Source organism: Dendrobates tinctorius, unplaced genomic scaffold (assembly GCF_039654945.1).
Source record: "Dendrobates tinctorius isolate UK_male_01 unplaced genomic scaffold, ASM3965494v1 ptg000093l, whole genome shotgun sequence".
Taxonomy (NCBI): Eukaryota; Metazoa; Chordata; class Amphibia; order Anura; family Dendrobatidae; genus Dendrobates; species Dendrobates tinctorius.
The window spans coordinates 26,298,408-26,318,954 of record NW_027361761.1 but is presented as its reverse complement, the minus strand read 5'-3'; the positions used below and the strand labels follow the sequence as shown (position 1 = coordinate 26,318,954).

General features: G+C 43.4%; 1 long non-coding RNA gene across 2 annotated transcripts in view; it reads right to left on the bottom strand.

The window, feature by feature from the left end:
* LOC141098622 (uncharacterized) overlaps positions 1-16,065 on the bottom strand; it is a 126,601-nt gene extending 110,536 nt beyond the window's left edge. The window contains exons 1-2 of one of the 2 annotated variants that reach the window (XR_012234302.1): positions 15,960-16,065; positions 12,708-12,975 (exon numbers count right to left, since the gene is read on the bottom strand). This is a non-coding gene — a long non-coding RNA (uncharacterized lncRNA). Of the gene's footprint in view, positions 1-12,707; positions 12,976-13,479; positions 13,609-15,959 lie in introns of those variants that run through there. The other variant, XR_012234303.1, reaches the window with a different exon arrangement.
* Between the last annotated feature and the right edge of the window lie 4,482 nt (positions 16,066-20,547).

The following is a 20,547-nucleotide window of genomic DNA, read 5'->3' as shown; positions in this document are numbered from 1 at the left end:
CGCATTGTAAAAATTCAGTGACACTCATTACTGGTTGGTGACACTTCTTGACACACGCTACAAGGAGAACTTTCGATCTCTTCTTCCAGAGGCAGACAGGTCTACAAAAATGTTGCAGTACCAGAGGGCCCTTGTAGCAGTATTACTGAAAAAATTCCCATGTGAGAAAGCTGGCAGCAGACAGTTTGTTGTGCAATCAAGGAGTCCAAACGAGAGGGACAGAAGTACAATCCAGCTCAGGCAGGGGAACAATGGCAAAGTTCTGGGACAGTTTTCTCAGACCCTCCCATCGTGACACCACAGAGGCAAGGGGTGCTGTCTCAAGAAGTTCAGTGTTTGGGAAGATGGTGAGGGAGTGCCTTGCAGATTGTATAAGTGTCCTCCAGGATTCCTCTGTGCCTTTTAACTATTGGGCATCCAAGCTGGACACGTGGCATGAACTGGCTCTCTATGCCTTGGAGATCCTGGCCTGCCCTGCTGCTAGAGTTCTGTCAGAGCAGGTTTTTAGTGCCGCTGGTGGAATTATAACAGATAAGCACATCTGCCTGTCAACTGACAATGCTGACAGGCTGACTCTTATAAAAATGTACAAGGGCTGAATTGGGCAAGAATACTGTACACCACAAATGAAAACAGTGAAACAAAACCTCAAATACATTGTCTTTTTTGTGGAGTTGTATTCTCATGCATCTCTTCACAATCACACATGGGTATCTGCTTCCTGATTTGGTCAGTCTGGTGATATACTGGTTATGGAGGAGGAGAACACCAGGGTGAACGTATTCTGTGATGCAAAAGTCAATCAATTTTTGGCAAGGGTGTCTATGATGCCCATAGTATATTTTGTCAACATTTACCCACCATGGGGAAATGTTTGTCAGCCCATGCCCTGCGTGTATGGGCATTACAAGTCTAGGAGACCCGCTCCTTTTTAATGGGACATTGTTGAGACCCTCCTCCATGTTTCTTCCAAGGGGGGATTGGGGTGCATATGACTCAGTAGCAGGGTAGGCCTTGCAGTCAAGCCATAAGAAAAAAAAAAAAAAAGAATGGGAGTACAAAATGAATTATGTAAAGTGGATTTGCCTGTGCCCATCCAGTATGGGGTTCAAAGGCTTATTGGGGTGCATATGACTTGGTAGCAGTGCAGCCTTGCAGTCAATGCAACATTTTTTTTTAGGGACGCCGTCGTGGACATCTCGTGAAAGGGGTATTTGGGTGCATCGTAATTCTTGGCAGCCCATCCACTCACTGCATAGGCTATGGGGGAGCGAGGTAAAAATGCTCAGGTCTCCCATAGACTTATATTGGGATCGGTGTTCTGTCCGAGTACCCAAGTATTCCAATTTGCTCGACCCGAACAAGCACCCGAGCATTTTAGTGCTCGCCCATCACTAGTTGTGAGTTAAGGTCCCGTTTCACATAGTGACGCACCAGCGATCCTGACAATCATACGCCCTGGTAAGGATCGCTGGTACGTTGTCACAGCAGCTATTCTGAACAATTCCATCCCGCATCCGAGTTCTGTGTCACCAACAAGGTCGCTCGTCGGCGGAAAACAGTGATGCATGTTGGCCAGCAGGACGCTGACAATGAAAAAGTGGCCCAGGACATTCGAGCACGATATCCAGCAAGGGGGGGTTGGGCAGTCACAGCTATGTGCCACATGTAGCGAGACAACTGGCTAAATCACTGTTGCGTCACAATATCGGTGACGCTTCAGTGATCTTGCCATTTGAGACAGGGCCTTTACAGTTGGCCTGAGCACTAGTATACATGCATGAATAAGCACTTTTGCATAGAGACATAAAACCAAACAAGGTGTTACTCATGGACATAGACTGCTTTCATGTTAAGCTGAGCAATTTCAAGCTGATGCAAACTCTCAGTACTCTGGTGCCATCGGTGTCACCCATAGCTCTGTCAATTGCGATGCCATGAAGCTCTAGTTTTGAGGCCAAGCATGAACACATAGGTGTACTTTTTGTTCCATTTACTGGATAGTTTCCACAGGAAAGAGTAGTAGATGATTCTCTGTTCCAAGAATTTGTCTAATAGCAAAATTTTTTTTAAAACCACACCACCTCCAGGACACTGGACTAAATTTTCCATTGAGAGCTCATAAATTTCATGGCTTACACTCTGAAGACTCCACCAGCAGGACTAGAGAACATAGTCATCAACTCTCTTGAATTTCCATGGGGAGAAGACTATGTGCCTGGACATTCCAATGAGATTGTTGTAGATAACTGACATGGAACAATTTGAGAGCTCATTCATACTCATTGAAGAATTAGATGAGCATCTTGTGGTGGAGAACTGAGGAGACAGCAAATCATAGGCAATGATTCAGAGGAAGCCTTTTCTAGGGCCAATGATGCACTACTTATTTATGTCTTATGTCTGACAACGCTAACCTTGATTTGGGATCTGAGGTGGAAGAGTTTAGGTCTTACTAAGTAAAGATGTGGTGATCTCTAAACATTGCATGACATTTACAGCATTTTCACAGGCTTCTGAATTGATTTTTTTTTAAATTATCTGAGATCTATTTACCCTCATTTTTATATAACCAATTAGAAGTCTATGTTTCCCATGAATTAATATTGAGCCTCTCTGGTCTAAACACCAGAATCACCAGTTTCCAGACGAAAATGGAGGTGGTTTTCCATGCCAAGGAGATCATGCACATTGCTTGACCTATTTTGACAAATCAAAATCAAGAGAAAGCTTAAAATAAAGCAAGGCATGTGCATAAATTTATGCTCTATTTAAAGAGGTTGTCTGTTCTAAATTGAGAATTCTGCAGTCTGTGTGACTGCAGACTATGAACCAACCCCACCACATGCATGCACTGTGTGTTGTGAGGATTCATCTATTTAAGCTGGGACCGGCGGCTTCATATGAGTTATGCATACCCCTGAGTAGAGCCAGCGTACACTTGTATTGAGCAAGGCCACACCCATTGGTTTATAGTCTCACTTTAACTTCTTATCCGCGCATGCTCTGGTGTTATCTGAGTATCTTGGACATGCTTGTATATTATGCTTGTGTCTCTGCGGCTACAAGATTTGTGGCTGTTAGACAGCCTCAACATATGTGGGGATTTCCTGTTTGTTAGGGAAGTCCCACATGTGCTGTAGCCATCCAACAGCCGAAAAATAATGCAGCCGCAGGGACAAGAACATAATATATGAGCACACCCAAGATACTCCGATAACACCCAAACGTGCTCTGATAAGACGTTATGTGAGCATTGTCGCTTATCAGTAGTCCTCAGTTTTAAGGGAATCATGTCAAGCAATATTTTTCTTATCAGTTGATCACGCAATGAACATTAAGTTTAAAAAAAGCATTTTAAATTAATATTTTCATCTCACCTTTCATTTTGCCATTTTAAGAAGTTTAAAACGTATACAAATCTAACACATCTAGTTACAAGCCCTTATTTGGTGACAAGTGAACTTTTTTTGTAGATTTCATGTATACACAGTGAGTTGTGTGCTTTCTATAGAGCCATATATTCTATAAATCACACAACTGTAACATGAGATTTTCCCTTACGGATACGTTGACAAGCTGAGAACCCTTTGACCACAGTAGAGACAGTTGCATAGAAATGATCTTTAACATCTCATCATCTACTTGATAAAAACTTAGTATGGCACATTTATTTTAGCACACCAGAGAATCACCTCTTTACAGACCACTCAGGATAAGGCTCATTTTCAGTCTAGCATTTATTTTTTTTTTTATTTTTTTTTTTTTTAAAGGCTCTCAAATTGAGGAAGGACAAATCTGTAAAAAGGTCCTCCATGATCTAGAAGTGTCAATCCAGTGTGTGTCTACCTGTGAAGCTACAGAGCCATCACCTTTACACCCCACACCCTTAGGGCGCTTTCACATGTCCAGATAATTCTGGTACCAGAGCTATCAGTGTGGATATGTAGGCCATCCGTATGTACTATCTGTGTGCTGAAAAAAAATTGGTTTCAATGTTAACCCTATGACTTCTTAAAATGCACATGGATGGCACACGGACGCCATCTGTGTGCGGTACGTGTTTACACGGACCCATTGACTTGTATGGATCCGTGCTGTTGCACAAAAACAGACATGTCAGAGTATTTTGCACACGGACACACGGTCTGCATAGACACATTCATTAGAGTGTCAGTGTCTCCGGTACGTGAGAACGGTCACTACATGTACCGGAGCCACTGACGTGTGAAACTGGCCTTCTAGATTCTGATGACCATTCCCTTCTGACCCTGGATGCGGCTCTCGCAGCATCTTTTCATTTTCTCATAGAGCCTGGTTTCAGCATTTTACAAGTATTAAGTATTTTGAAAACTTAGCTATAGAATTTGCCGTTTTTGGTTACAGATATCCTGAAGTCTGGTCAGGAATGGGGTTATTTATTCAAAGATTTGATTTTCCTAGTATAGTGGTGTCCAGTGTATCTCCTTACATTCCCCTTTTGGTGTTCTGGGATGGGCTGTTTGGTGAGGACAATAGAGCTGTAGTTGGCGGATCAGTATCCTAGATCAGCGCCACAATTACTAAGTTTACAGCGACTATCCATCTTAATTAGAAAAAGGTGTCTAAGGTTTTATTCTACTTTTACAGATGGGAATTCCAGAATAGAGATGACTGAATCTTTCAAGGTTTGGATTAGCGAACACCCCGATGTTCACCTAGCATAAATGAAAGTTTGTTTTTTTTGTTTTTTTTTTAGTGCAAAAAGTCTCCATTTTTTGCAAGATCCATAACGTCTTCAATTTTTGGGATCTAGGGCTGGGTGAGGGCTTATTTTGTGACTTTAGCTGATGTTTTTATTGATACGATGTTTTGATCGCCCATTATTGCATTTTATTTCAATGTTGCAGAGGCCAAAAGAGAAATAATTCTGAAGTTTCTATTAGTTTTACGTGTGGGCAAAGGAACAGTTATATTGTTTTCTAGAATAAAGTTGTTATTTTACTGTTTGTACTAGCACTTAAAATTTATTCTCAACTAATCTGCGCATCCTGGTTGTTTCTGACCAGAATATGTGACTGCCACATCCAATCCAGGCCAGAGACCTTATTCCATAGCCAGCAATTGCCTAGAGAGTCACATACTTGGGTCAGAAGCAAACAGGACACCAGACAGCAGGGTGTCAGAGAAGGAACCAGTTTGCCGCTACACATTACCCTACCACTGTCAATTCCAAAGGACTGCCAACACATGGGCCATGCACACAGTGAACAAGTCTGTAGGACAGTGTTCACACCACCAAAAGACTAACAGAAACAGTAAAATGTGTAAAAATACTCTTGTAAAAAAAGTCAAAAAGCAAGTGCTAGTAAAAAGATGAAAAACAAACCTGATCGTGTGTTTACATCAGTATTTTTACATGTTTTATTATGTTTTTCTGTGTTTCAGTCTTTTGGTGGGGTGAACACTGTCCTACAGACTTGTTCACTGCGTACATGGCCCATGTGTTGGCATTTAATTGGTTTCTTGTTTTTACAAGATTAGGGAGGTTTCCACCCCTTACTTGTGGGCCATGCACATATAAGCTGTTCACTGCAGAGTCCACATCGGACATCACCTGTCTGAATCCTGTTCATATAGGTACTATACACATGATCAGGTTTTTAAATACATCAGATAGGGACTGCTCTGATGGGTATACCTTGACATTTGGTATAGCGGCTTAGTATACATTTTTTTGCAAAAAAAGCATCAACCAAATACAGTTTTTCATCATCTTTTGTCAGGTTGTCACTTTCAGTGGGCTCCAGCGGTGGAGTGCATAGCCAACATGCACGAGTCACTTCTGGAATGTACGTGCATACCAAGCATTGGAGCACACACGCAGCAAGCTCCCGTGCTCTGATGTTGGCATACCATGTCACTACCCCCATGCTTTCCAGTGTGTCACATCATGTAATACCTGTACCAGTAGGGAATGTCACTTCCAGTATGGCGTTTCCATTCAGACAGCTTATTGCATCCAGCACATTGGAACACAAGGCTGGAATGCCTAGTGATATATCTGGTGTGATGTTTATGCACAAGAGGCTTTCCCCTCTGTATGCATATCAGTTATGTCATATTAAAGTAATAAATCGGGGTGGGGGGCAAACACTCATTTGAGAGTCATAGTAATAAGAGTAGTATGTAACTTGACCATTATGTCATTAATAAACATCCTACAACCCCATCCTGGGGGTAGGTTTTTGGGGGGGGTTGAAGAAGGGCATTAGGAGTCAATTGACCAGAGGCAAAAAATACTCTGGTGTGCCAGAAACTTCCAATTGCTCCTCATTATTACTTTAACAACTTGTGTGCCACTTGCTAAATACAAAGGGTGCCAAGTAATTATCTATTCTTTTATCTTTAGAGCATTTGGGCTCTTAGCCCAAGGTCTTGACACCCAAATAAACAATCTAGATAAGGGAACTGAAAGTAATTAGCAGATGATGCAACTCTAAGAGGGATAGCCAACACTAGAGAAGAACAAGGATTCAGAAGGATCTAGATTAGCTTGAACAATGGGCAGTGACTAATAGAATGGTATTTAACAGGGAGAAATGCAAGCTTCATCTCAGCAAGAAAAACAAAAGTGTAATCTACAGAATGGGAGGAAGAGAACCAAGTAACAGCATGTGTAAAGAAGACTTAGTTATACTAATAGATCACAGACTGCACATGAGTCAGTGAGATGCAGCAGCAAAAATGGTAAACAGTTCTAGGATGTATTAAGAGAAGCATAGAGTTTAGATCACGTGAAGTAATTCTTCCCCTCTACTACTCATTGGTCAGATTTCATGTAGTATGTCCAGATTCGGGCACCACATTTTAAAGAAAAAAATTCTATCGATGAACTAAAGCAAGGTCAGAGAAAAGGAACAAGGATGGTGAGAGGACTGCAAATTATGTCATATGAAGACCGTTTAAAGGATCTGGGAAAGTTTAGCTTGAAAAAAAAGGTTAAGAGAAGACATAATAGCTATCTACTAGTGATGCTTGAATGTGCTCAGATTTATTATTTTCGTGCCATTTATTCCATGAAGCTTTACATGTGAAAAGGGGTATACATAAAAACAAGTAAAGTAATCTTAAATACTACAAGTCACAACTGTTACAAAGGAATAGAAAGGATCATTCGCACAAGTGTTTAAAAAAAAAAAAAAATCTACAAGGGATGGGCGAGTATAGAGTAGGGGAAGGGCTGGTCATGCAGTGGCTTGGTCGATTGGTGGTTACTGTAGGTTGTAGGCTTGTCGGAAGAGGTAGGTTCTTTTTTGAAGGTTTCAATGGTGGGCGAGAGTCTGAAATGTTGTGGTAGAGCATGCCAGAATTGGGGTGATGCACAGGAGAAATCTTATATGCAATTGTGGGAGAGGAGACGAGGGGAGTAGAGAAGGAGATCTTGTGAGGATCAGAGGTTGTGTGTAGGTAAGTACCAGGAGCTGAGGACACAGTTTGTGGATGGCTTTGTATGCCATTGTTAGGGTTTTAAACTGGAACCTTTGGGTAATGGGGAGCCAGTGCAGGGATTGATAGAGGGGAGAGACTGGGGGACAGGTGTGTTAGTCAGGCAACAGAGTTTAGAATAGATTGGAGAGGTGCGAGAGTGTTAGAGGAGGCCACAGAGCCAGAAGTTTGCAGTAGTCAAGGTGGGACATGTGGGCATGGACTAGAGTTTTTGCAGATCCTTGGTTGAGGAATGTAAATGTTATCCTAATATGCTAAACTGCTGTCAGTCTTTGGCATGCTCAAATAATAGCTTCGAATCCCTGAGCCGGCATGTCTCACGGCTGTTCGACAGTTGCACGCGTGTGGATTAACAGCAAGAAATGCAGGCATTGGGACTCCAATATGTTATTCAAGCACATTGAAGAAACTCAGCTTGCACCTTATCCAAGCACAAGCACATTCACTCATCACTATTGTCTACAAATATTTGAGGGGATGTTATGAGAATAAGGATGAACCGTTTACCCTTTGTACACAGAAACACAAGAAGCAAAGGAATGAAACAGAAAAGTAGAAGATTAAGATATTTAAAAAAAAAAAAGAAAATGTGACCATGATTAATGAGTAGCTGCCTTGAGAGTTGGTGCATTCTCCTTCAATGAAAGCCTTCGAACAGAGGCTGCAGAGATAGTTTAGTGAATTGAGTCCTGCATTAAGCAGTGGGTTGGATACAATAATTCTGGCGGTCCCTTCCAACTTTATGAAACCAAATTAAGTCAAATATTAGATACTGGTATAAACCAAGTATGGCCTCCTCTAAGACATTGAGCTGTTCATGTACTTTCCACTCACAATAGACTTGTGTTTTAGGTGAGATCTTCATTTCTGTAACGTCTGCTTGAGGCCACAGGCTCAAAGCTGCCTTGGACAGACTTGACAAGCCACTCCGTCTGGCAGACTCCAGAGAAATCCCAATACCCTTTAACCCCTGTACAGGGATCTGGTTTTACAATAGGACCCAGTGGAGTGCTACCATTGAAGGGCTGCCGTCCAGTGTTAGGAATGGCTGCCTAGTAGGGTCAGAGCAGAGAGGTCACATCAAGGACAAAATCAAGATCCATAGGAAAAGCCAGAAACAAGCCAGGGGTCAAAGCAGAACTATACTAACCCAAAACTGAGCAGAAGACACAGTCAAGAAAACACTGAACTATCTGGCAGCTTCCAGCAGCAAGTTTGAAGCCCAAGTAGAGAGTGATGCTCTCCAACTGCCAGAAGTAGGGAGCTGGTAACTTCAGCTGGACAATGCACAGATTAGATGGCACGACAGGTCCCAACCACTTTAACCTTTGCGGCTGGACAGCCTGTAAAGTGCAGGAGCAGATTCTGGTGGAGATGTGACATGTGATTATGAGGGACCTCTGGACACCTCGTACAAGGCTTATTAGGAAACTGAGGATAAAACTTCTAGATGAGATTTCTGGAGTGGATATTTTCCAGTGCTCAGGATCTCTTCTGGGCTGTAAGGCCTTCAATGCTAGTGATATTGTATAGACACTTACTGTCTGAGAATCCAAGTTTCTCTGCACCTCACTCTAAATTCTTTTCATATGGCTTATAGAGGGACTGCAGACATTCTGTACATTGTCCATCTTAAGAGAAGGAGGTTTCATGCAGAAAGCTGCAGTGTTAAAGGGGTAGTCCACTACTTCAAAGTAAGCCCACAATGTATCCCCCTGAAGATCCTAATGATTTTTTTATTTTATTTTTTTTTTAATACCTCATGTTGCCTACACTGCCTGTGAGCAGCGCTATCGCTGCCTGCTCACAGGCTGCACGTGAACCCCGCCTGCTGCCGACTCTTGCATCCACTGACATTCTGTCAAGTGCTAGCAGCAGCCAGGGGTCCCTCTTCCTCCTTTTGCACTGGCTGCGGGCAGGGTTATCTCCCCACATCACACCCCGGCATCCACTGCGCGACCATTCATTGAGAAAATGTGTGGTGGATGCTGGGTGTGACTTGGGGTAACCCCGCCCACAACCCAGCAGCAACTGCCGAGACAGTGCTGAGTCACGCCTCACTTGACGTGATGTCAGAGCTGGGTCACGTCCTGCCTGTGAGCGGCCACATATAGCGCCGCTCACATGCAGGATAGGCAACATAAGGCATTTACAAAATTCATTAGGGGCCCCGGGGGGATACATTGGGGAGTTAATTTAAAGTAGTGGACAACCCCTTTAAGGCCCTCGATTATCTCATAAGGACCAATAAATATGGGACCCAGCTTGGAAGAAGAAATTTTAAGCTATTTTTCATGGACAACCATACCTTCTCTTTTTCCAAAGCATGGGCCTCAAGAACGTTTCTTATTAGCAGCTGAGGTTGACCACCCTGCACCCTCAAGTTCTCGAACTTCAGACCAGATCACCTTTAATTTAACCTCAGATTTTTCAACCTCTGGAGTACCCATTACAGTAGTTGAAACAGAACTAAAACAAGGATGCAATCCAATATTACAGAAAAGTGGATTAATGTTATTGATTACCAATAGCAAAATTAGCCAATGGCAGATGTTCTACCCAGACTAATGATCAGGCACATAATGAAGATATTTCTCCAGCGTTTGATTAGTACATTCTGTTTGACCATTGGTCTCTGGGTGGTAGGCAGAACAGGGAACTAGTGTTGATGTTTTACAGAACTCCCATCAAGATATGGAAATAAAGTGAGTCCTAGGACAGAAACTACTGTATATTTTCCAGAAAACCAAGCAAGCATGATTTTAGGCCTGTTTCAGTTTTAGTCCATCAGTCAAGATCCACCATTTTGCAAAAAAAAAAACAAAAAAAAAAAAAAAAAAAACACACACGGATCTGCCATTTTTTTCCCATTGAGTTGCATTACCGGCAGATCGTGATGGACGGCCATCCGTTGGATCCTTTTTGTGCGGATCCGCCAAAATTTTGCCGTCCGCCGACATGCCCGAACGGAGCATGTAACGTTTTTTCGGGCGGCAGGATCCGCACTTCACACTGCGCATGCCCGAAAGTTCACTCAGCCTGAAATTTAACCCTAAAGTCTGTTCTGGCGCCTGAAAAAAAAAAAAAAAACAATTCTCTCTCTCGTCAAAAAACGGTCCGGTGGCATCCATTCACATCAGTTAGCAACGGATCCGCTTTCTGCCATTTTGGCAGATTTTAACTGCGACAAAAAAAAAAAAAAAAAAACCCTGACGTGTGAAACAGGCCTTAGGGTTTTGTCCCTACAAAGAGGGACAAAATTTATTGAACCAGCTTTGCATCCCCCAGATAATAATCTTACTCTGAGGGTGGGAGGTCAGTAAGGAAGTCCACGGATAGATGGGTTCAAGGACTCCTAGGGATGGATAGGGGCTGGAGGAAACCAGCTATACTTGTTTTGTTGGTTCTCTTTTTTGGGGAGGGTTCTACTCTCAGGGACAATTTTCACAAGCAAGCACATATTCCTTACAGTCTTTAGCTATTGTTGGCCACCAAAAATTTCTTATTACGTATTGGATGTTATTGTTTATACCAGGGTGACCAGCAAGCACAGAATCATGAGACTCCTGATGAATACATAGGTGAAAATGGAGGAGGAACACATGTTTTCTTGTTTTGTAATGAGTAGTGTTAGGGGCTAAAGATCTAAAGAAGCAGATGGCACAACTATACCCTCAGCTAGAGTAGGAACTGGTTCAGAGTTCTCAGTCTGGGAAGGACAAACTCTGGAAGAGTGCATCAGGTTGTGTGTTCTTAGTACCAGTTCTAAACATCATGACAAAAAACAAATCTAGAAAAGAACAAGTCCTATCTAGCTTGCCTAGGGTTGAATCTCTGCAGATTCCAAGTCAGTTATTTTTGTGGTCCATGCTAAGCAATTTTATGCTCCTCACCTTTAAGCAACTGGCAAGATTCCTCGAAGGCCCACTTAATTGCCAACAAGTCACAATTACTGATGTCATAATTCCTTTCTGCAGATGAAAATTTTTGAAGAGAAGGTACAAGGACAAATTTGAGTGATATATGGGGTACCTTGCGATAACACTACTCCAACTTGAGAGGCATCAACCTTCACAATAAAAAACACTCAAGAGCAGCCTTAACGAATATTGGATCAGACAAAAAGAAAAAAAGGTTTCTTTTAAGTCAGAAGGCACGAATTACCTCAAGCTTCTAATTAACCATATCTGCATCCTTCTCAGTGAAATCAGCAAATGGTTTGACAATCATGGAAAATTTAAGTTTGTAATAATAGTTTTCAAATTAAATAAACTACTGCAAAGTTATCAAAGACTTGGATTGAACCCACTCCTTAATGGGTTGGACCTTTGAGGAATCCATGTGGAAGCCTTTAACAGAAAATATCTGCTAGGAAATTTACTTCAACACAAAACCCCCCCACATTTTTCAAGTTTAGCAAATAAAAAAAGTCTTGGGAGTACAATACATACATGTCAGATATGTGAATAAATCAAGATGTCACCCAAACAGACAAGCACCCTCACAACTGATAATCTATGAATATGTTGCAAAAATTTTGAACGACAGTTGACTTTACTTAGCCTAAAAGGCATCACAAGATACTCATAGCAAGCTGATGTGTTAAATGCTGTCTTCTACTCATCTCCTTGTCTGATCAGCATATACTCACCGTTGAGTTCAAGTTTGGTAAACCAATGGACTTGCAGCAGCTGGTTGTAGGGATCAGGGATGAGTGGCAGAGGACACTGATTCTTTACAGTATTTGAGTTAAGGTCCTAATAGGTAGTACAAGGTCTGAAACCACCATCTTTATAAAAAAAAATAAGATAAACCTGTGCCTACTGGTGACGTGGACAGTCTGATGAACCTTTTTGTAGACTGATATAATCTTTTGGCCTGGATTTCTGAACAAGAAACACTGAGTTTTACCTTTGGGGGAGATGGGCGTAAGGCAGCAGGTCTCTGGGACAATCTATACACACAGACCTAAATCATATACCAACAGTAGGAACACCTTAGCGATTTACTTCACCACACCATAGGTGAGAGGTGTATCATCAATAGCAGTGATTTTTATAAGAACACAGTTTTTTACAATTGTAAACCAAGAGCCTCTGCTACCTTGGCAAAAACAAAATTTCCTGCAGAATTGCAATTGCTAAAAGTCTTAAGCAACACAGATTTTTCCAGATGAGGTAGAAATAGGTAACAATTTTGCAGAATCATAAAGGAAATACCTGTGCACCTAAGTGGGCATCCTTGGGCCCACCCAGATGCTGACGTTTTACTGTTGGCGGTTGTCTTGAGCAGGAAGACCTCAGACCCTCCACATTGATTACCATAAACCACCTTGGTTGCTTCATCCCTTGAAGTTGGTAGTAGTGAGTTACCCCAAGCTGCATGGGTTCCTCAGTAAGGGTAATAGGTGCATAAGTCTTAGAAGGTCCAGAGTCAGCACTGCTTCCCAGTCTGCAGTCACACAAAGGAACGCCGGTAACAACTTTCCTTAAAAAGAGAAAAAAAAAAAAAAAACCACACCTTATGGCAGCCTGAAAATCAGTCAGAAGGTTTAGCATGGGTAAATCATGGTGAGTGCTACAATGGCTTGGACAGATTCCTGATACTAAATGCACTCTGCCACACTTTGGACAAAGTGAGCCAGGGTTTGCACTTAATCTACCACTGTATAGAGGCGTGCCGTGGTTTGTTTGGACCAGCTAGAGCATGAAGTCTGTCTGAAGCCACAGTCTGCAAGGTTGCTTCGGACAGACTTGACCCAAGGCCCTTCATGTGGCAAATGCCAGAGAAATCCCAATACCCTTTAACCCCTGTTCAGGGATGTAGTTTTACAATAGGACCCAGTGGAATGCTGCTATGAAAGGGCTGCCATCCAGATATAGGAATGGTTGCCAAGCTAAGTCAGAGCCAAGAGGTCATGTAATGGATAAAAATCACAAACTGTAAGAATAGTCAGCAAACAAGCCTAGGTCAAGCCCAGACTATACTAACCCAAACAGGAGCAACCACATTCAAGGAAATAACAAACTATCTGACAGCTTGCAGTAGCACACTTGAAGCCTAAGTAGGGTGTGGTGTTCTCCAATTGGCTGGAGTAGAGAGCTGAACTTCACCTGGACAGCACACACACCCTTACTGCCAGACTAGATGGAACTAGAGGTCCCAGCCACTGTAATCATAGTGACCAGACAGAACTTGTGCATCCAGAGCTTCTGGTTATGACATCTTCTTTATCACTAGTGCCACCTGTAGCATGAATACAGCAGTAGCAGAAGTCGCAGGAGTAGATTTTGATGGAGATGTGACAATTTCCATATAATTAAAGCGTCCATTACTCTGTCTATGGAAGTTGGAGGAACAACCATCTCTTGGCCATAGTGTCCTTATAAGGCTGGTTTCACATTTGCGCTTTTGTGCGCAGCACATCGTGCGCACCCATGCGCATGACCTATGTCTAACATGACGTGCGCATGGTCTTGCGCACACTTGCATTTTCGTGCGCATGCTTTTTTTGTCTTTTGCGCCAGGCGCGCCAGACGCAACATGTTGCATTTTTTGGTGCGCCCTGTCTCGGCAAAAAAACGTATGCGCATGCTTGCTCACGGAATGCGCAAAAACAACACATTGAAGTCTATGGGAATGCATGCGTGCGCATGGTCTTGCGCACGGTTGCGGTTTTTTGCGCATGCGTTTTTGAGTGAAACAAGCCTAGAATGTTCTCTAGACAATGGAAAAAATGTCACACCTAAAAACGCATGTGCATAAAAAAACGCAAACGCATGCAAAAACGCATGTAAAACGCAAGCAACGCTGCGTTTTTTTGACGCATCAGCGTGCGCATGATGTTTGTTTTGCGTTTTTCTTTGCGTTTTTTATGCGCATGATGCGCTGCGCAAAAAAACGCTAATGTGAAACTAGCCTAAGACTATTGGATCATTGCAGTTATTTGTGACGAGAATCTTTACTACAAGGTCTTTGCACTCAACGTCTAGAGGAGCAACTGCAACATGTGTGATTGCAGAACTCATTGATCCATCTGATCAGAATCTACTTGAGGAGACCGAACTGAATTTTTTTTTGTCATAAAATACAATGGAAGTAACTCAAACATTTGTGGTCACTCAAACTAGAGAGAAGAATTACCAGTTTTTGAAGACTCTGGGCAGAGGAACCTACAGCAAGGTGTTCACGGCTACTGAGAAGAGGACAGGTAACCCCACCGTCAAAAGTGTGAGTTAGTAATTTTATATGAATTATTCCATAAAATATTACTACACTTAATGAGTTTATTGCCTTCAGGAATGTTTGCTATATTTTTCATAAATGTTAAAATTTTTTAGAAAGTTAAAATTCCATTATAAAACCATAAATCTTCCCAGAGCCGCGTAGTCTGAGAATCAGTTGTGATTAGAGATCTTAAATGTGTTCCAGACCTCACTAATGGGATGACCTCACATCACCAGAACATTTTATTTAGGTTTACCCATATTTAACGAGGCTCATCTAATTAGATAACAAAATGAAAAATAAATATAAAGTGTGTGTGTGTGTGTGTATGTATGTATAACAAAAAAAAAACAAAACCAAAAAAAAAAAATTGAAAGCCTTTCTGGGGCTTCAGGAGAAAGACCGTTCCTTTTTATTTTTTTTTTTCTGTGTCATGGTCATTCCAGGAGCCATAGCATTTTTTGGCATGTACATGCAGGGGTGGATTAAGGGTAGCCAGGGCCCGGGGCAGTTCAGACTCTGTGGGCCCCCCTCGTCACGTGACGGGGGTCACGAATCGTAGAGCCACACTCTACATAGAGAATAATGGGGCCTCCAGCACCGACCTCCACCCGCAGAGCCACACTCTACATAGAGAATAATGGAGCCTCCAGCACCGACCTCCACCCGCAGAGCCGCACTCCACATAGAGAATAATGGAGCATCCAGCACCGACCTCCACCCGCAGAGCCGCACTCCACATAGAGAATAATGGAGCCTCCAGCACCGACCTCCACCCGCAGAGCCACACTCTACATAGAGAATAATGGAGCCTCCAGCACCGACCTCCACCCGCAGAGCCGCACTCCACATAGAGAATAATGGAGCATCCAGCACCGACCTCCACCCGCAGAGCCGCACTCCACATAGAGAATAATGGAGCCTCCAGCACCGACCTCCACCCGCAGAGCCACACTCTACATAGAGAATGGAGCCTCCAGCACCGACCTCCACCCGCAGAGCCGCACTCCACAGAGAATAATGGGGCCTCCAGCACCGACCTCCACCCGCACTCCACATAGAGAATAATGGGGCCTCCAGCACCGACCTCCACCCACACTCCACATAGAGAATAATGGAGCCTCCAGCACCGACCTCCACCCGCAGAGCCGCACTCCACATAGAGAATAATGGGGCCTCCGGCACCGACCTCCACCCGCAGAGCCGCACTCCACATAGAGAATAATGGGGCCTCCAGCACCTACCTCCACCCACAGAGCCGCACTCCACATACATGGCTGCTCTCAGTGCTCTGTGCTGTGCGCACAGGACCTGTGATGAGGTCACAGGAGGGGAGGAGTCAGGGGTCACATGATCGCAGGCCCTGACACCTTCCCTCCTGTGATCTCATCACAAGCCTTTGCACGCTACCAGCAGCATCAGCGTTCACGCTACTTGTAGATGCTGCTGGTAGCAGAGCACATAATGCCGCCCCCACGGTCACTCACTTTTAGGTGGGGAGAAGATGGAGTGCCATTGCAGCAGCCAGCAGGAATGTGGTGGTGGCCCCCTTAGAAGCTCTTGTGGTGGGGGCCCCGGGGCTGAAGCCCCGCCTGCCCTGCCTATAATCCGGCCCTGCACGGTGGCGGATTATAATGGGGCAATTTACTGGCCTGGGCTGTGGGCCCCTTAACCCCACTGGGCCCGGGGCAACTGCCCAAATTGACCTCATTATAATCCGCCACTGTGTACATGTATGAGGGGACTGTTATTTCTGGATGAGTTGTATTTGCCTGCAGCAGTAATTTCGGGTATAACTACTTATAACTACTTAACTTTTTTTTTTCCTAAAGATGAAAAAAAAAAAAAACAGTTCTGTCACTTTTTAGTCTGGGCTCACACGTAGCGGAACTCTCGTGGAAATTACCGCGAGAGTTCCGGAATTCCATTCCGCAGGAAAATCGCATTTTAAATTCCCGCGATTTTCCCACGGAAAAACTAGCATTTTGCAAGCGTAATTAGCTTGCAGAATTGCTAGCGTTTTCCAAGTGTTCTGTAGCATCGCTTGGAGAACAGATGGACAGGTTGGTCACACTCGTCAAACATATTGTTTGACTAGTGTGACCAACTTTTTACTATTGAGGTCGCCTATGCGGCTTCAATAGTGAAAGAACGCAAATAATAAAATAAAAAATATTGTTATTCTCACCTTCCGACGTCCCGCGCTGCCTTCCCGCCTCTCTCCACGCTCCCAGTCCCAGTAATCCTTTGCGACAATTACCGCGATGACGTCTGTTCTCGCGGGATTGCGACGTCTCGTGACGTCTCGCGGTCATTCGCGATGACGTCGCGTGAATGACCGCGAGACTTCGCGATCCCGCGAGAACGGATGTCATCGCTCGCAAAGGCTTACTGGGACAAGGAGTGTGGAGAGAGGCGGGAAGGCAGCGCGGGACGTCGGAAGGTGAGAATAACAATATTTTTTTATTTTAAATTCTATTTTTTACAGGGGTATGGTACCCAAAGCCCGGAGGACAGTCTCCTCTCCTCCGGACCTTGGGTACCATCTGCAAATGTTCTGCTTACTTTTCGCATGGTGTGCGAAGCAATTCCGCTGCGGTAAAAACCGCAGCATTAGCACAGCATTGCGGAATCCCATAGGAATGCATGGGATGCTTATTTTTCGCGGCAAAATCGGGCGGTTGGAAACGCGAAAAAAAGCCACGTGTGAACTCAGTCTTACTTGTGCAGCTCATGAATAGAGATGAGCGAATTTGTTCAGATTCGGTTCTGAATACGATCGGAATCTAATATTGTTTTTGCAATATTTGTCAAACACGAATGTCATTAGAGTCATTGGGAGTAGAAATTTCAGAATCTGTTCGGAACCGATCATAAGACATACATTCGGCATGAATAATGTGTGAATGTGGACCGAATACGTCAAAACCAGATTCAGGCCCAAAATGCGAACAAATTCGCTCATCTCTACTCATGAATAGCAGAAAATATGAAACAGACACATCTGCTCTGGGAAGTTTTTTTTCCCTTTTTTTTTTTTTCTTCTCAGAAGTACTGAATAAAAGTTGGATTATCAGCTAGATGTTCCCCATATACCGCCACTGGAAATACAACTGAATCTGAAAAAAACAAGCCCTCATTCAGACATACTGACATTTTCTCAGGTCAATAAAGCTGTATGGCGGCTTATATTTAGCAAGACGACATTTAATTTTCGGCTGTGCCATTTTCTGGTACATCCGACTTTTTGATCACTTTTTACTTTTGTACGGAGATTCAGAATTTTTTTTAACAATGTTGATGTTAACCTGAATAGTGAAATGTTTTTTTTTTTTTTTAAATAGATTTTTTGATAAGTGTAGTAAAAATAAAAGATTTTAAATATGATCATACCCAACCGACCTTCAGAATATCTTTCTTTGGGGGGAGGAAGTGGGAGATTCATTTAAAGGAAAATTGTGATTTCCACTGGGGACATTTTTGTTGCCTACCAAATGCAACAATTTTTTTTTTTTAATCCAATACAGTACATGGTCTTAAGAGAAAAAGATAACTTGGATATTACTGTGGATTTATTGATCCATACTATAAAACTGTCACGTTTTTACATTTTGCTACTTCTTAATAAGTTTCTTAAAGGGATAGTCCCACCAACAAATTATAATTAAGATCTAATAATTAAGTTGTACTAAGTTCCACAATTGGATGTGTTAAAATAATGTCCCTGTGCTGAGACAATCTTATAAATGTGTCCCTGCTGTGTACTGTGTAAGGGTACTGTCACACTTAGCGATGTACCAGCGATCCCGACCAGCGATATGACGCTGTCAGGATCGCTGGTACATCGCTAAGTGGTCGCTAGTGAGCTGCCACACAGGCAGATCTCACTAGCGACATCGCTGGGGATGGGGGTCGCTACTTACCTGTCACACCAGGCGATCCTGCGCCCTCCCGCCCGGCTCCACGCGTCGCTCGTCGTCACAGCAGGAAGCTGACGACGAGAAACAGTCCTGGACGTTCTCGCGCCATCAGCGATAACCAGTTATAGCGATATTACTAGCGATATCTCTCAGTGTGACATGCCCTTTATGGTCATGTCTGACTGTACAGGGACATGGCCTGATCATACCACAGCCCCTGGGCAGGGGAGGAAAGAAAAGAGAGAATACAGACAGGGCACCATGCAGTCACAGCTGATTCTTTTTATGAGGTAAAACAGACAAGGAAATGTTTATTTTTTTAATGAAAGCAGCAGCTGTGATCTACTGCTGTAATGTCTGTATACTCTTTTGCTTCCTCCCCTGCCCAGGAGATGTGGCATGATCAGACCATGTTCCTGTACAGTCAGACACGTCCAATACACAATACACAGCTGGGACACATTTATAAGATTATCTCAGCACAGAGACATTTTTATTTAAACACAACCACTTGTGAAACCTATTTTAATTCCAAAATCTATTTCTATAAACTGTACTTTGTTCATAGGAAAACCCCATTAAAAGGAGAATATTTCTTTGTTCACATCAGGTTCTGAGAGCCATGACTCTCTATAGAGCTGTACGAGAGCTTTTCTTTCAATAACAACCTATAGTAATGGTACTGTAAGGTCACACTCAGACTTGTCCTAGATGGAGTGTATGTTTCACCAAGGTGCCTAGCCTCGGTGATGTGATACCGGGGAAGCAGTATCCAACACAAGTAGTGATGATAGATATATTTTTTTTATTTTTTTGTTTTGATCGGGGTTTTAGGAGAAGCTGAAAGAACTTGGTGGGATTGGCCTCTCCATTACCTCCAGATCTTGGAATGGCCTATAGTACAGCTGCCTGTTCTTGCCTTGTGATCTGTGACTGTTTATGGACTTGCAATAAACTGCTCGCTATTTTGAACACAAGGATTGGAGCCCTGTTCAATAGCGTCTACCATAGTTGGACCCCTACACTGCCATTTTTTAAAAGCAAAACTTGTAGTTACTTTTTTTTTTTTGTGAGGCAAGGAGAAAAAAATTAGCAATTTTTTTTTTGTGGGATAACTATGGCTATAGTGTTATTGTACATGGACCTGGCAATATCAAATAGATCAAATAGATTTTCTAACTGTTAATCATTTATCTTCAGATTAAAACCTGTTTGGGGAGGGCAGTGGCGTAGCTACCAGGGGGGCGGTGGCCCCGGGCCCCGTGCTCTGAGGGGGCCCACCCGAGCTACGCTATGTAACTGTATCGGCGTGCAGATCGCGCCCATACAATTACATTCTGCAGCAGGGAGTGAATCCTGTGACTGCTCTTCTGCAATCTGTGGAGGAGAGGGGGAAGGGAGGTCCCTCATTCAATCCTGGCTGAGCGCACTCTGCTTGAAAGCTCCTTGCTGCAGAAAAGTCATCAGCTCCAGCAGTAGATGGGACACAGCGGGCTTTGCCTCTGACTGTGAGCTGAGTTCACGGTCTGCTCTGCACTTAATGCTTCTGACTGAGAGGAGCCTGACATCTGAGGAAGAGCACCCAGGACCAGTGGACACCCTGCACACAGCATGGGGATTGATGAGTATCTGTTATTTACTATTTGAAGTGTCTAATCTGTTGCTTTGGATATATACATACAACTTACTGCTATTGAAGTGTAATGTTCATTGCATGTGTTCTGCCCCCAGGAGTATGGTCGCCACAATGGCATTGCTTTCCTGCAGGGAGGGTGATGTCATGCTTGGACGCAATGAAGGGTCTCTGACAGTTAATCATTTACATGCAACACATTCACACTCCAGGCCAGCAGAAGGAGCTCTGAACCAGGATTTGGGGAGAAGCGCGCTCTGAGGGCCAGGAGGGGAAATA